General features: G+C 44.3%; 1 long non-coding RNA gene across 1 annotated transcript; it reads left to right on the top strand.

Annotated features, from left to right (window-relative positions):
• Positions 1 to 7,010: 7,010 nt before the first annotated feature.
• LOC144226940 (uncharacterized) lies at positions 7,011 to 12,567 on the top strand. The gene is made up of 3 exons (XR_013333789.1): positions 7,011 to 7,128; positions 8,571 to 8,724; positions 10,106 to 12,567. It is a non-coding gene; the product is annotated as an uncharacterized LOC144226940 (long non-coding RNA).

Below are 12,567 nucleotides of genomic sequence, written 5' to 3'. Positions count from 1 at the left end.
AGATGAGATAGTTCTTCATATAATGAAGACTCTTAAGTTTAGAGCTACGGTTCATGATGGAATATTTTATTGCTTTACCATATGTGATGCCACTACAATTCTTCATTAGTAATATCCTAACCAGATTCGGTCATTAGAAATGATCAAATATCAAATAAGCTCTTTAAAATTTTTCTTAGAAATGGGACATGGTGGGGGCGCCTGGGTGGCTTAGTCAGTTAAGCGTCCGACTTTCGCTTAGGTCATGATCTTGCGGTTCGTGGGTTCGAGCCCCGCGTCGGGCTCTGTGCTGACTGCCAGCTCAGAGCCTGGAGCCTGTTTCAGAGTCTGTGTCTCCCTCTCTCTCTGACCCTCCCCTGCTCATGCTGTCTCTCTCTCTCTCTCTCTCCTAGAAATAAAAAAAAAAAGAAATGGGACACGGTGGACACCTGGGTGGTTCAGTCAGTTAAGTGTCCAACTTCAGCTCAGGTCATGATCTCACAGTTTGTGGGTTCGAACCCTGTGTCAGGCTCTTTGCTGACAGCTCAGAGCCTGGAGCCTGCTTTGGATTCTGTAACTCCTTCTCTCTCTGCCCTTAGCCCACTCACGCTCTGTCTCTGTCTTGAAAATAGATGAACACTTAAAAAAAATTTTTTTAAAAATTAGAAATGGGACATGGTGAGTGTGTTATTTCCAACACGGACTAATTGTTAAGCCAGCCGTACAACCAGTAAATGTTGCACCTGGTTCATGGATGTTGTGAGTTCTACAGCTCATACATCTCATGTACTGTATTTATTAATATCAATAATTTTTAATCCCACTAGGAAACTTCGTAAGAAGATGAGGTAGTAAAAAGGACGCTTTCAGAGACTTAAGTTTTTATAGCTCCCAAGCAATTCATAAATTGAGACCATCTCCCCCTGGGTACAAAGCTGCATACACTCATTGCTCGGCAGTAAATAGTTGAAGACACTGGTTGTTCTCTATCATGGTTATTTTTTCAGTCCGGGTTCTAGTTTATATAAAACCCAGAGTCCTTAGTTATATGAGCTCCATGTGCTTCAAAAGCCAAAAAACATACTGTTTTGCTTGGGGTCAGTTTTGTGATTTAATACAGACAAGACTAGATAGGAGTCAGCCCTCTATCAGACCAAAATTGGATCACTGCTTCTCTGCAGCTTTGTTTGATCTTGATGTTAAGATATTTGGAAACAGATCAATAATCATCAGATGTCTCAAATCTACTGAAAAAATAATTACACAATATTTAACTGGTGTCATAGAATGACAGAATGCTATTTCTTAAAATACAGACTGATAGCTATGCTACTATCTTTAACTCAAGAGAGGGAGAGGAAGGGGCCATCTCTCTCTGTCTGTGTATATGCATGTGTGAATGCATGTAACTGTACATAACTGTAACTATGTATAATATATATATTATATGTAAAGTAGATGTAATTTTATGTATTTTTATATATAGTGAAATATATGTAGTTAACATATATTTATATATTAAAGTCTATCTTTTTAAATATAATATTACTGCAATATTAATACACTAACAAGTATATTATATTATATATAAACCTTTTTTCCCTCTATCCCATACTAATTGAAACAATTTCAATAAAAAATATAAAGCAGCCTGAATCTGGAAAAGTTGCCATGGAGATTCTAGGTAATTCCACTTCAAATTTACTGAATCAAATGATTTCCTGCTGAGTAGAAATGAACTATATCAGTAACTTTTATGAGATAGTAATTTAATTTTTGGAAAATTTGTTTACTATAATTCCCTCTAGTGGTTAACCTCTCTACTTGTTGGGGTGGTGGTGGTGAATCTCTTTCTTCTTTCTTTCTCTCTTTTTTAAAAAAAATTCTCACTCACTCAGGGGTGCATGGGTGGCTCAGTCCATTAAGCAACTGACTTTGGCTCAGGTCATGATCTCACCATTCATGAGGTCTAGCCCCGTGTCGGGCTCTGTGCTGACAGCTCGGAGCCTGGAGCCTGCTTCAGATTCTGTGTCTCCCTCTCTCTCTGCCCTCCCCTGCTCACGCTCTGTCTCTCTCTCTCTCTCTCAAAAATAAATAAACATTAAAAATTAAAAAAAAAATCTCACTCACTTATATAATCGGCATGCCAAATACTTTGAGAATGTGGCCCAAAATGTCAATGAAAAGCACGTATATAAATATATACATAAATCTTCAGTACCTTGCTCTTCGTTATTTCACAAACAAAAATTCAGCAAGACCTTCAATATCTTGCCCTACATTTGTTAAACGACTGAAGATATGAGCACTTGTCAAGGAGAAGAGGCTGGTGGAGCCATCACGAAGCAGGGGAGAGAGTGTGAGCTGAAGCTGTGTCACGTAGGGTTTTACTGAGGGGCAATAAAACCACAAGAATGTCACCGTTGACGACCATCACGTCCTCTCAGCTTGCCGATCCAGTCTTACTGGCCACGAGCAGGTTTATGTTTTCCACAAGGCCACTGACTTCCAGCGAGTTTACTACATTTGCTGGAAGGAAATTACTGAAAGCACAGCACGTGTAATGTAAATGGTATAACTGTGTACGACATTTCATAGATATGTAAACTCACTAATCTGAAAAAACCATAGACCAGGTTGTTAATTCGATTTTGATTCAGAAAATACATATGTGATTGTTGAAGCGACAGAGGAGGCTTTGGGAGGGCTGTCATCTCCATGTAGGTTGATAGTGTGTTTTTCTTTTGCATCTCCGGGTCGAAATGTTAATGCACGTGGGAGCGTCTCTGCTTTGAATGAGTGTGTCACTTGTCTTACTGAGGATAAATATACTCTGCGTCCACGCCTGACTTGAGAGGAGTAGGACAGGGTGGGCCCTCGGTGTGATGAGCAGGGACAACCCAGAGAGGTTGGGTGCCCAGGGCTCCTGAGCACCTCAAGGTGAGGGACACTTCTGGTCTCTGGGGTCCTTACACAGCCTGGGTAAAATAATTTAAAATCCTTACATTATGGGGAACGTCTTGTATGTTAGTCTAGCATAATAAATTTTAAATAAGATGCAAAAATAAAATAAAATAAAATAAAGTTTGTCGTTTTCACCCTTAAAATTAAATGTTTCCAAGTCTAAGATCAGCTTCCGTAAAAGAGCTGGGCCACCACTTCCATAGTTTTTCAGGGTAATTCAAATTATTGAAAAACATACTTATCTGGTCATCACTAACTATTAAAACCTGCCCAGAGTTACTGTCTGTAAAAATGGTCGTGGCCTTTAAAGAGGCCAATGTTTGGTTCTGACAAGGTGTACCTTCTAGTAGTTACTCAAGGTTAAAGTGATCAATACTATTCCGTGAACGCAGTCCGTGGACAGATCAGAGATGAGACGAGGCTCCGCACTGGCCCACGAGGGAGAGGCCCCCATGTGACCACAGACATCCAGAGTTCCAGAGACCAGCCTAGTGACATGGGTGGGGTGGAGGGGATGGGGGTAGAAGGGATGGGGTGGTGGGATGGGGGTGGTAAGATTTCACAGAACTCTTTCTGACAGCGTAGAATTGAGCTTTGAAAAGCTCTCACTTAAGTAATATTTTAAATCTTTTAAAAAATGTTTATTTATTTTTGAGAAAGAGAGGAGAGACAGAGTGTGACTGGGGGAGGGGAGAGAGAGAGGGAGACACAGAATTGAAGCAGCTCCAGGCTCCGAGCTCTGAGCTCTGAGCTGTCATCACAGAGCCCCATGTGAGGCTCGAACCCACAAACTGTGAGATCATGACCTGAGCTGAAGTCAGATGCTCAACTAACTGACTGAGTCACCCAGGCGCCCTTCACTTAAGTGATATTTTAAAGAACAATTCAGTGACAGACACACATGATTTTAACCCTACAGCCTTCCTAAAACAAGCAGGACAATGGGCAGGGAAACAAGTTTCTTAAAGAAAAAAACAAAACAAGCCATATGCATTGGGGGGTATGGGAGCTCCATAGACCATCTTATTACAATACTTGGCTTCCTCTTTAGAGCCTGACAAAGCTTCTATGTTTTCTTAAGATCTCCCAGAAGCAAACAGACAATGCTAGGGCGGGGATGCGGGGGAGGGGGAGGAGGAAGCTAAACAATGATTTGCTAAATTTGAAAGAAACCAAACTTTTTGCAGGATACCAAAGCTTTCCCAAACACAACCTTCTCTGCCCTGTTCTGTTCTCCAATTTTCCAGCTGAAGGCACCCCAAGGAAGTGGTGTCATCAGCTCAATTAAAAATACTTCCTTCATCTCGGCTGTACTGTGACCTGTGGACTTTCTGCATTTTGGCTGGATTTCTCCAAAAGGAGTGATTCAGCTTCTTAGAAGCATTTGCTGCTAGTGTTACGATAGCTGATGGCCACGGAAACCGGTTTCACATGGGCGCTTTTGGGACCAAGAGTTTGGTTAGGTAAACAGTGATCTCATTCTTTGTCATGCAGTTTTGCTAACAGCCTAATGAAAGGTATCCACCAGAGGTGAGGTAGCTGTCAATCTACTTTCTCAGTTTGCTTTGGCTTTTGGGTTTCACATCTTACGGAGCTAAGCCCGGAGGAGGCTGGACGCCTTTTTTCCCACTTAATTTTCGTCACTCTAAAGCAATGTCTGCCGATTAAATAATTGTAAGAGAAGAGAAAGAAGAGGTTCTTGAAGATCCCCCACACTTACAGACAAACATTTTATATTTTCCTTGCTTTTGAGGCACGGGTAGGAGGGCTCTGCAAATTATTTTTGTGGGTTTCAAATAATTACAAATGAGAACACTTCTCCATCTGTTCTGGAAACAGAATGGTCGGTGAAGCCCCAAATATTTCAGTTGGGTTAAACTTCAACCAACCCAGGTGAGCGGTTAAAGCCTCGCAGAGCGCTTCATATCAGCCGAGACCACACACCCGGATTCCTGGACCGTGTCTGGTGTTTGTAATCAAACATAACCCCGGAATGTTTGAGTAGTGGAGACATGTTCTTCTCATTTGAAAGCTTTGCGTCTTACTCAACAAGGTCTGTATCTAAACTATGTTAAAGATACATAGCAAAGGGATGACATCACAGAGCAGATTTTGTTCTTTGAGCTCTGTGCTGAGCTGAAGTTGAGCAGTGCCAATGAGTCATGTCGTCTTGTGACCGGCCAGGCACTTTCCCAATCAGAGAGACTGTTAAGATCTTTGACAACAGAACCTGGGGTTGTTTGGAGAGGACGAATGCACAGGACTTGTACGCTTGGTAATACCGGGCTTGTGTGAGCAACAAAATGTGTTCCTATTCCTGCTGAATAACAAAACGCCAACGATGAGGTAACGGTTAGTAAGGCTGACTCATTTCCTCATTTATAGAGGAAAGGGATTATTTGAGAAATGACTGTCTCACAGGTACAGGTGATGTGTGGTGAGCCTTTTTAAAGCAAGGCTGACCACGACATCGGCTTGTCAGTTATCAGGCCTATTGAAAAGGACATTTTATTATGAAATCATGTCAGAGGTTAAAAGCCAGGTCCACTTGTGTCCTTAACGATGTGAGGGTGGCTGATTTCAGACAATATTCACGAGAAAGAGCTTGCATAAAGCTTGTGCAAATCACGTGTAAAATAAAAATGTGGAGTCAACGTAAAATTTCTTTGTATTTCCCACCAGGCGTGTTTTACTGGTGATGCCGAAGCTATTACCCTGGACATGTGTGCAGGACATCTGTGGGCGGGTGCTGGACGGCCCCCTCCTGTGTAGGGACGTCCCAGTTGTACGGGGGCTGTGGGATCCCCAGCCGTGTCCTGTTGACTTGAACCTGCTCTGCAGGCACTGCCGTCATGGGAAACCAAGGACCCCCCCTCCCTGACTTGTCATCCCCTCCCGGGCTCTATCGTCAGGCTGCCTTTACAGACGCATTCCTCAAAGCTAGTTTGGAGCGTGCTTATTTTTAAAAACACGAGAAGCCTGTTGGGAGAAAAATAACAGATCAATGCATCCCTCCCCCAAAGTCCTAACTCTTTCCTTCCTAAAGCAGATTTTACTAGGACTTCACAAAAATGGACATAGCCTCTCTGACTAGGATTTTGTTATTTTCATTCATTTATCATGTGTGAATTGCCCTCCGTTGCCTCTTTCCCTACTTGGTGTGCCCTTTGAATTCTTTTGAATTCTCGCGTAATTTCAAAGGTTGTACAGTTCTTTTCATTGTTGGGAAACCACAAATTGTGAAACACGTTAAATGGAGCGTATTTAAAAATAACCTCGCCTTCTCTGCTGTTTGGCTAAGGCCATTGGCTTGTTTGGGGTGGCTAACGGCAATGAGTGACCGTGTGTGGAATACCTCTAGAGCCAGCGTGTTTGCTCAGAGGAAAGAATTCATTGAATAGCCATAGACTACATTCCAGAATGTTAGCCAACCACTTTGCGCAAGTGTGCTGTTGGGTCACAGCAAAGTTCTCCAACACTCCTCGAAAAGCACCTGCTAGGGTCTGCCCTGGGGACAGAGGTCTCGTCGAGGGATGTCCACACGAGCTCTCCTAACAAGAATTTTCATTAGTGGCTCTTGCCTCCTCTTGGTTTCCAGATAAAAGGCTACTGGAATTTTTAGTCTCTGGCAATCCACAGGACTCTATTTTTTTTTTTTTTAGAAGTTACTTCCTATGGTTTGCAATTAATTCTCCCAAAGAGCTCAATCTAAATATTGTGATGCAGGGCAGGGGGGCCTGGGGTAATTTCAGACACTCTAGGGTCTAGAGTAGATTCGTCACGTGGCATTTCTCTCCTTCCTTGAACACAGATCATGGTGAGATGGCTCAGCATTTGGAATCTGAGGCTCTGCAGGGGCATCTCGTTGGTCTCCAGGGAGGATCACAACGAGGGAGGCCGGTGGCAGGCTGCGTGGCCCGCCTTCCCCTCCCTTGTTTATCTGTTTGATGAGCTGGGAGACTCTACTTTGATCTGCTTTCATACAAGAGCTCTTTTTAACACAAGCAGATAACTACATGCATTTCAAGGTTGCTTAGAAGGGAATGTCAGAGCAGACAGAGGAAGAGGGTGACGCAGCCTCATCGGGCCATTCCCAAGCGGAGCCGGGGCAGGGTGACGTGCCGGCCTGTCGAGGTGGTTCCTCCTCTGATTCTCAGCACGGAATGGACGCTGTGCTGGTGGCAGGTATGCCCAGGGGGGTCCAGACCCTGTCCTCTGCCCTCTTTCCACTGCCCCTCCCTCTTGACCGTCTCTGTGTGTGGCCTTAGCCAGGGGTGGGACTCTGCGGGAATCTGACTTTCTGGGACGGGGACGGCTTAGGCGGCAGGTGCGGTCTCTCCCAGCGAGGCCTCGCCCGCAGTGAATGTGACCTCTTTCTCCCAAGCCCGTAAACCCAGGGTCCCGAGCGCTGACTCTCTTCCCATCCCCACCCCACCACTTTCCCCTTCTAAAGAGCCGATGGGCCTTCTTGGCAACCCTCAGGTCTGTCCGTCCCAGCCTGCCTGTCCCCGTGGCCCCTGTTCTATTTTGGGCCTTCCTATGTCAGGCCCATCTGTCTTCCCATCGTCTTCTTGCTTGGGCCACACTCCTCCCTCCGGCTCTCGTGAGTACTTCGCATGATGGCCAGATGGGTGTTCAAATGCTGCTTCAAAAATGTCACTTTTCTAATAAAAAATCTTTCCCCCATGTCTCAGGGTATTCAAATCCCCCTGACTCATTTATCTATTATTTTACTCAATGAGTATTGTGGCACTGCTGTTTCATTGTCGACCGCGGTGGGCATAGAACAGCCTGAATACAACTGTTTTAGCTGGACACCCAAAGCCATTTTAAATACAAGGGCCAACGATTCCCTTCCTGGATGACGAGGACCAGGAGGTACATAGAACACACGTCTGCGGCCCCCCCTCATTCATCCTTCCTTCAAGCCGGAGTGAGCAGCTGTGTGCCAGGGGCTATGTCCGAGAGAAACCTGCGCTCTAGTGAGCTCCGGGTTCACACAGATCACAATGCAATGGCTCGGCAGGGGGCAGAGGGGAGGGATCCGGTCTTTCTTGCACGTGCACGTCAGCCTCTGTAGGAGATCTCTTCCGTAGAGCCATCAAATAATAAAGAACGACAACAAAAAAGTCACTTCCTGTAGCTCGTAACTAACAAGGCAGTCTCTGGAAGTCACATGTGTGTGAAGGCAGAGATTATACCTCCTGTCTATTTAATCTTTTCTGGGAGGTCATTTTTAATTGTTTACGTGAAAAGCAAAGGCCTGTCGAGGGCACATGAACAGATTCCGAGGCTGGGGCCACTGGAAGTCAGGCTCTGAGGGTTTTACACCCTGCAGTGTGACGGTAGTGGCCTCTGAAACCGGTGCGCTTCATGCCTCTGAAGGAGGCCCAGGACAGCCCAGGCTCACCGTCATGCAGCCCACATGACCCTGGCCCAACTCTTTCGTGGCCTCCGCCAGCCCATGGGACCGCTGTGGACTGAAGCATGTCCCTCCACAATTTATAGGTTGAGGCCCTAATTCCCAAAGTGACTGTATTTAGAGATGGGCCCTCTAAGGGTGTAATTACCATTAAATGAGATCATAAAGGTGGGACTCGGATCCAATATGACTGTCTTCCTTACAGAAAGAGGAAAGAACACCAGAGAGTTCTCTCTCGCTCTCCTCCCTGTGAAGACGCAATGCAAAGGTGGTGGTGTGCAAGCCAAGAAAGAGAGCTCTTCCCAGAACCTGGCCAAGCTGGCATCTTGATCTTGGGCTCTGGGAGGTCAATGTCTGTGGTAAGAGCAGCCCATTTGTGGGGTTCTGTTACGGTGGCTCAAGCTAAGATAAGGTATCTTCAACCACCGGTACAAGGAGGGCCCTGGCAATGGATTTCTCTCCTTCTCTCTGCTCCGTGGTGCTCTGGGACCCCTCACAGTGTGTGTGTTCTTACCTGCCCACCTTGATTAGAAACCCTGTTAGGACTCCAGGAATGGGTCGAATAATTACTCGTACCTCTCGGGGACTAGCCACATACGTTCTTCACACTATGAAAAGTAATATTTGTGGCTTGATTAACTGGTCTTCCAAATGACTAGCCAAGACATACCTGGGTGTGCTGAAATTGTTTCTTTTTACTTTGGTTTCAGGCTTCGCAATGATATTGAGAATATTCTACACACAATTCTGGCTATTTTGAGATATGAGAGTTGTCTATTTTCTCCTGGAATGATCCAGAGAGTTAGCTCAGTTCTGCCCTCCAGTTGGCATGTAAACATAAAACAGGGCACCAGATGCCAACTTCTACGAAAGCCTCTTTAATTTTCTTTGAGCAGAGGGTGTTTTATCAATAAAATTAAAACCCCATTATATTTTCTGGTACTTGACCAGGGAGCTTCATCTTGAAACCCTTTCTTTAAAATTATTTCATCTCTTCTTAGTAGAAAAAGGGAAAACACCTTTCCCTTTCATGGTGCTCCTTTCTTCATTCTGCACGAAATTAATTTCAAAGAAAGGAGGTGAACTCGTCAGTGTGGGCTGCACGATGTAGTGTAATAGTAAGATTTTCAATTAACAGCAATAACCTGACCTGCATCAGAAAATAAAGCCATGTGGGCTGAAGCCACCCAGGATTAACACATTTTAATTGTTCTCACAGATAGTGCATGCGCATCATAAAATAACCCCCAACCCATTATCTTTGCATTTCTTTTTTTTTAAAAAAATTAACATTTATTTATCATTGAGAGACAGAGACAGAGCATGATCATGGGACAGGCAGAGAGAGGGAGAGACACAGAATAGGAAGCAGGCTCCAGGCTCTGAGCTGTCAGCACAGAGCCCGACATGGGGCTCGAGCCCACGAACCGTGAAATCATGACTTGAGCTGAGGTCAGACACTCAACCGAATGAGCCACCCAGGCACCTCATCATTTGAATTTCTAACCTAAAATGACCCTGTGCACGATCTAACTGCTTGACATAGGCCACTGAAGCATGAGTTACCTTTCTGTTCAATTACAAAAGTAATTTTTCACTCAGACCATGTGTTAGCGATATTCTGCTTATTCAACAGTGATGTTCAGAGATTTGTTATCCACGATGTTAGCCGTTTCTATCTGAACTTGGCAAATACATTTTTTAAAACCGTTCTGACATTATCTCATTAAATCACAACAGCTGGGTCTAACGGCCACACGGCAAGCTGGTTCGCCATGTAACGTGCCTGAGCCCTACCTCACGGATGGAGCTGGTGCCTTCGAATCAGGCTCCAGAAGCAAAGGAAGGGAAAGCAAGGACTTCCCTGTTTCAGTAACTATAGAGATGGTCTCCTTTGTCAGCAAGGCCAAACTGGCACTTGCAAAATGATCAGGATGGTTGACATTCTAAAAGTTTTGCTTGGATTGTTTACTTAGTATTGCTGGGAAACCTGTGTAGTCAACTTCCCCTCTTTTAAATGACTCTACATCACTTAATGCAGTTGGGGCGACATTCAGATGCAAGTTACAGAGGGCACAATTAATAGAGATATCCACGATTGACCTTGTATTTGGGTCACATAAAATTAAGTGCCAAGGAGGAGGATTTGGGGCTAAAGGAACCTCATGGTAACATCTTCAAAGATCCAGTATCAGTTTTCAATTTCTGATTCATCATCTCGGCTTTGTAATTTTTATTCTCATGGTTCTAGGGAATAGAATAGCTGCCTATCCAGGCAGCTCCATGTTCAGGTTTAGAGAAAGGGGGGATATTGTTGTTCAAAGGCAAGTGAGTTCTAGAGAACTACAGAGCGTTCTGTAAAACATTGTGTCTGTAGTTAGAAATACTACATTGTGCGCTGTAAAGAGTGAGAGGGCAGATCTTGCATTAAGTGTTCTTACACCAATAAGAAAGAGAGTAAGAAAGGGGGAGAGAGAGAAGAAGGAGGAGGAGGAAAGAAGAAAGGGCGAATGGGGCACATATGCCCACAGCCCCGTTCAAAGGAGGCTTGGAGTCAGCTTTCTGATCTGGACAGTGATTCGCATGGTTTCTGGGTAGCAAATCCAGCCCTCTGCCATCACGTCTGTCATGTGTGTTATGAGAGGCATCGCAGAAAGTCCAGTTGTGGGCTCATCTCATTATTTTGTTGACTTCACCCAAACAAAATAACAATAGAAAAAAATGTCAGTTGATTTTATTCATTTACTGGAACTAAGAATAAAATGAAATAATTCACATGGGGCTCAAATTCTGTGCCATCACCCACTAGCTTCGTGATCTGGGTGAGATGCTTCATGCCCACCATCCTTGGTTTCCGTGTTGGTAAAAATGAGATTACGTACTTGATAGATTTCTGCCGGAAATAGCCCAGGGCGTCGCTCCTTTGGTATGAATTCCTCTTCTACGTTGAATCTAGGCTTCATACAGACTTTTTGACCAACCAGACATCAAAACAGACAAGACAAGCAAACAGAACACAGCACATGTGGGACAAGCTCATGCAGAAACAAGGCGGTGCAGTGGAGTTTCCATGCTGTGAAGATGCTTGGCAGGAAAGACCTTCTGGAAAGACAGGTACAGAGCATAGCTGTTCCCACTGAGCCCTGCAGGCATGTGTCAGTGCAGGCTAGACCTGCGGAAAGTCTGAGCAATAAACCCCTAGATACGCTGAAGAAACGCAGGCGCTGTTGGGTTAGGTCACTAAGTCCTGTGTCAGGGCAAGGTTACTGATATACACCAACTTTCCAATGGGATGATTTGCAAGGATTGTGAGATCCCAGGCACAAAGCAAGCACTCCAAAATGCTGGTTGTTATTACTGTTGTTGTCATTGTGATTTTCATTGTACTACATGGATCTGTGAAAAGGACTTGTCAACTAGGAAAAGGAACGAAAAGCTGCAGATGCTGTCTTGACACCTGCAATCTATTTAGCATCGTGTGCTGTAGGGATTTCCTTTAAGAAGATTATATCCTGGCTAATCCATTAAAAGATAAAGAAACAATGTGTTTGCTACCACAGGCTATAAATAAATAATAAGGAACCTGACTCTATGAAACATGTCAAATAAGTGAACATTCAAGGAATCAGGAAATAATGGAGGTTTTTGGAGAACGCTTTGTAAAATGTATCTCTTGATCAGGGTCTTGAATGGAGGGAAATATTTCAACAACGTGGGTGCTAACGATACTGTTACTATCTACCTTCATCGAGACCTTCTTGAGTTCCGCGCGTGAGGAGCAGCGCTTCAAAAGCAATTTCGGATTTAATCTTTCCCACAGTCTTATGAGGCACTTTGATCCTACCCTAGTTTATAGCCGAGGACACGGGATGGGAGAGGAATTAGGAAATTTCCCGATCTGTCTGATGCTGCCTTTCCTGTCGGTCAGGAGCGGAGCTGAGATTTGATGCCACGGTTGCCTGATTCCGGACCCAATGCTCATTCTCTTTGCACAGAGGCTGGCAGAGAAATTAAATGTGTTCACACTCTTCAGAAAACTCACTTTGAAGTTGAAGGGAGACTTGATTGTTACCATTGCCAAAAATCTACCTTGACTTATATTCCAAAAGGTCCTGAGTAAATGTATTAACAGAAAGTTATTTTTGTGAATAAAAGGCATGTATTGTCCTAAAGCAAAAGAATAAAAGTACGGTAAAAGCTTG

This window comes from Crocuta crocuta, unplaced genomic scaffold, assembly GCF_008692635.1.
Source record: "Crocuta crocuta isolate KB4526 unplaced genomic scaffold, BGI_CrCroc_1.0 scaffold32, whole genome shotgun sequence".
In the NCBI taxonomy this organism is placed as follows: domain Eukaryota; kingdom Metazoa; phylum Chordata; class Mammalia; order Carnivora; family Hyaenidae; genus Crocuta; species Crocuta crocuta.
This window is presented reverse-complemented; position numbering and strand designations above follow the sequence as displayed.